We start from the raw sequence: 4413 nt of genomic DNA, 5'->3' as shown, positions 1-4413 counted from the left end.
CATCTCACCCAGGCAGTTAAGCCAAGGTCAGCATCCCACCCAGGCAGCTAAACTAGGGTCAGCATCCCACCCAGGCAGTTAAGCCAAGGTCAGCATCCCACCCAGGCAGTTAAGCCAGGGTCAGCATCCCACCCAGGCAGTTAAGCCAGGGTCAGCATCCCACCCAGGCAGTTAAGCCAAGGTCAGCATCCCACCCAGGCAATTAAGCCAAGGTCAGCATCCCACCCAAGCAGTAAAGCCAAGGTCAGCATCCCACCCAGGCAATTAAGCCAAGGTCAGCATCCCACCCAAGCAGTTAAGCCAGAGTCAGCATCCCACCCAGGCAGTTAAGCCAAGGTCAGCATCCCACCCAGGCAATTAAGCCAAGGTCAGCATCCCACCCAGGCAGTTAAGCCAGGGTCAGCATCCCACCAAGGCAATTAAACCAGGGTCACCATCCCACCCAGGCAGTTAACACAAGGTCAGCATCCCACCCAGGCAGTTAAGCCAAGGTCAGCATCCCACCCAGGCAATTAAGTCAGGGTCATCATCCCACCCAGACAGTTAAGCCAGGGTCAGCATCCCACCCAGGCAGTTAAGCCAGGGTCATCATCCCACCCAGGCAGTTAAGCCAGGGTCAGCATCCCACCCAGACAATTAAGCCAGGGTCATCATCCCACCCAGGCAGTTAAGCCAGGGTCAGCATCCCACCCAGGCAATTAAGCCACGGTCATCATCTCACCCAGGCAGTTAAGCCAGGGTCATCATCCCACCCAGGCAATTAAGCCAGGGTCAGCATCCCACCCAGGCAATTAAGCCAGGGACATCATCCCACCCAGGCAGTTAAGCCAGGGTCAGCATCCCACCCAGGCAATTAAACGAGGGTCAGCATCCCACCCAAACAATTAAGCCAGGGTCATCAACCCACCCAGGCAGTTGAGCCAAGGTCAGCATCCCACCCAGGCTTTTAAGCCAGGGTCAGCATCCCACCCAGGCAGTTAAGCCAGGGTCAGCATCCCACCCAGGCATTTAGGCCAAGGTCAGCATCCCACCCAGGCAGTTAAGCCAAGGTCAGCATCCCACCCAGGCAGTTAAGCCAGGGTCATCATCCCACCCAGGCAGTTAAGCTAGGGTCAGCATCCCACCCAGGCAGCTCAGCCAAGGTCAGCATCACACCTAGGCAGTTAGGCCAAGGTCAGCATCCCACCCAGGCAGTTAAGCCAGGGTCAGCATCCCACCCAGGCAGTTAAGCCAAGGTCTGCATCCCACCCAGGCAGTTAAGCCAAGGTCAGCATCTCACCCAGACAGTTAAGTCAAGGTCAGCATCCCACCCAGGCAGTTAAGCCAGGGTCATCACCCCACACAGGCAGTTAAGCCAAGGTCAGCATCACACCTAGGCAGTTAAGCCAAGGTCAGCATCCCACCCAGGCAGTTAAGCCAGGGTCATCATCCCACCCAGGCAGTTAAGCCAAGGTCAGCATCCCACCCAGGCAGTTAAGCCAAGGTCTGCATCCCACCCAGGCAGTTAAGCCAAGGTCAGCATCCCACCCAGGCAGTTAAGCCAAGGTCAGCCTTCCACCCAGGCAGTTAAGCTAAGGTCAGCATCCCACCCAGTCAGTTAAGCCAAGGTCTGCATCCCACCCAGGCAGTTAAGCCAGGGTCAGCATCCCACTCAGGCAGTTAAGCCAAGGTCAGCATCCTACCCAGGCAGTTAAGCCAAGGTCAGCATCCCACCCAGGCAGTTAAGCCAAGGTCAGCATCCCATCCAGGCAGTTAAGCCAAGGTCTGCATCCCACCCAGGCAGTTAAGCCAAGGTCAGCATCCCACCCAGGCAGTTAAGCCAAGGTCAGCATCCCACCCAGGCAGCTAGGCCAAGGTCAGCATCCCACCCAGACAGTTAAGCCAAGGTCAGCATCCCACCCAGGCAGTTAAGCCAAGGTCAGCATCCCACCCAGGCAGTTAAGCCAAGGTCAGCATCCCACCCAGGCAGTTAAGCCAAGGTCAGCATCCCACCCAGGCAGTTAAGCCAAGGTCAGCATCCAACCCAGGCAGTTAAGCCAAGGTCAGCATCCCACCCAGGCAGTTAAGCCAAGGTCAGCATCCCACCCAGGCAGTTAAGCCAAGGTCAGCATCCCACGCAGGCAGTTAAGCCAAGGTCTGCATCCCACCCAGGCAGTTAAGCCAAGGTCAGCATCCCACCCAGGCAGTTAAGCCATGGTCAGCATCCCACCCAGGCAGTTAAGCCAAGGTCAGCATCCCACCCAGGCAGATAAGCCAAGGTCAGCATCCCACCCAGGCAGTTAAGCCAAGGTCTGCATCCCACCCAGGCAGTTAAGCCAAGGTCAGCATCCCACCCAGGCAGTTAAGCCAAGGTCTGCATCCCACCCAGGCAGTTAAGCCAAGGTCTTCATCCCACCCAGGCAGTTAAGCCAAGGTCAGCATCCCACCCAGGCAGTTAAGCCAAGGTCTGCATCCCACCCAGGCAGTTAAGCCAAGGTCAGCATCCCACCCAGGCAGTTAAGCCAAGGTCAGCATCCCACCCAGGCAGTTAAGCCAAGGTCAGCATCCCACCCAGGCAGTTAAGCCAAGGTCTGCATCCCACCCAGGCAGTTAAGCCAGGGTCAGCATCCCACCCAGGCAGTTAGCCAAGGTCAGCATCCCACCCAGACAATGAAGCCAGGGTGTAGCTACATGGAATCCGGGCCACTAAGCCAGGGTCTTCATCCCTTCCCATTACTTTTATTTTTGATACCCTTCCGTTGTTGTGGTCTTCCCCCTTCTCCCAAACACACACACACACACACACACACACACGCACACGCACACACACACGCTCACACAGTCCTATTGTTTGTGCAGTTGGCAACGTTTTTTTCTGCGTTTTACAAGATTTTCTTCAAGCGCCGGACGACTGTTGTGAGTGGAATCCTTGCTCCTTTTTCAACGTTAAACTTAAATCCTTATTTAAATTAAAGGTAAAATGAACTGAAACTTAACCAAGTTGTAAAACCTTGCACACATTTTTTTTGGTCATATCTTTTTTGTTTGTTTTTTTTGCAGTTTTTAAATTTTTTTTTTATTTTTTTACTTGTTTTACTTTTCTTTTTTCAAGGCCATAGCGCTCGGGCAGGCGGGTGAGGTGCTTAGTGCATCGTTTTGGCACTCTTCGCTTCTGGCGCCGACTGCTCCTCCCTTCCTCGCTCGCTTCACCATCGGTAGAATAGGCCTAACAAACTGCTCAAGCCGCCAGCCGGTCTCTTTATACATCCTTTCCTCCCGTTGCTTGATCCTCTCGGCATCCCGCCTCACCGTCTCTTGGGCCGCGAGAAACTGCGCCCTGACCTCCGCCATGTTCTCCCCCGGCCTCTCTCCCAGCCAGCTGGCTCGCAGTTCAAGATACTGCTCCCACTTCTCCTCTTCACGTCTCCGTTTGGCCTCCTTTCTGTCCTCCGCTCTCTCCCTCGCCCGCCTCTTTTTCTCCTCCTCCTCTTGCTCTCGCAGCAGGCGGTTCCGGTGTTCAACAAACCTCTTCAACTCCTCCTGCTGAAGGATCCGTTCCTGTTCCCGCCTCTCCCTCTCCTGCTCGTACAGCATCTGTCTGTACTCCCTCTCCTGCTCCATCCTCTCCTCCTCCTCCTCCAGCCAGCGACGCTCCTCCTCCTCCTCCCTCTCCTTGCGGCGGCGATGTCTCCAGTACTTCCGATCGGCTCGCCGCTTTTCCCGCTCAAATGCTGTCTCCGCGCTCCCCTTGGGGCGCTTCTTGGCTCCTTCTTTGCTTTTTTTCTCTCGGCAGGCCTCGCTCTGACCCCTTCCTTCCCGAAACACTTGGTGCATCCGGGCTTCCCGCAGCCCCCTTTCTTCGACGACTTCTTCTCTTTCCGAGGGGCCTCCTGCCCGCCCTCGGCCCGCTGAGCTTTCCTCCTGAAGCACTTGGTGCACCCAGGCTTCCCGCAACCCCCCTTCTTCCGCGGCAGGCCCCTCTCCTCCCGCTCCTTCAGCACCCTGAAGGCAGACTGTAGTGCCTGGAACTGCTTGGTGGCAGCCTTAATATTGTCCGGGTTTTTGTCGGGGTGAAGTCGCAGGGCCGCCTTGTGGTAGGCCTTCTTCACCTCGGCGAAGGGCGCGTCCTCGGCCACGCCAAGGAAGCGGTAGATGCTGCGTTGGGGGCTGGCCATCGGGGCTCTCGTGCTATCATAAGGGCGCCGATTCAACACGTCACCTCGGTTTGGCATTGGCGGATTTAGGTAGCCTGGAGTTGACATTGCACCCCCCCGAGTCTAGAGCTAGTGGTACCCAAGACCTGGGTGGCACCTGCTGTTGAACTCTGACGACTTCACGCGCCTCACTCCCCCTGTTTCCTGACATTGTCGCTTGATATTAAGAAAACTGCGGCCGCCATCGTCTCCCGCGGAAACTTCAGCATCATATTGCCTC

This window comes from Eriocheir sinensis, unplaced genomic scaffold (genome assembly GCF_024679095.1).
Source record: "Eriocheir sinensis breed Jianghai 21 unplaced genomic scaffold, ASM2467909v1 Scaffold277, whole genome shotgun sequence".
In the NCBI taxonomy this organism is placed as follows: domain Eukaryota; kingdom Metazoa; phylum Arthropoda; class Malacostraca; order Decapoda; family Varunidae; genus Eriocheir; species Eriocheir sinensis.
Note: the sequence above shows the minus strand (reverse complement) of the source record.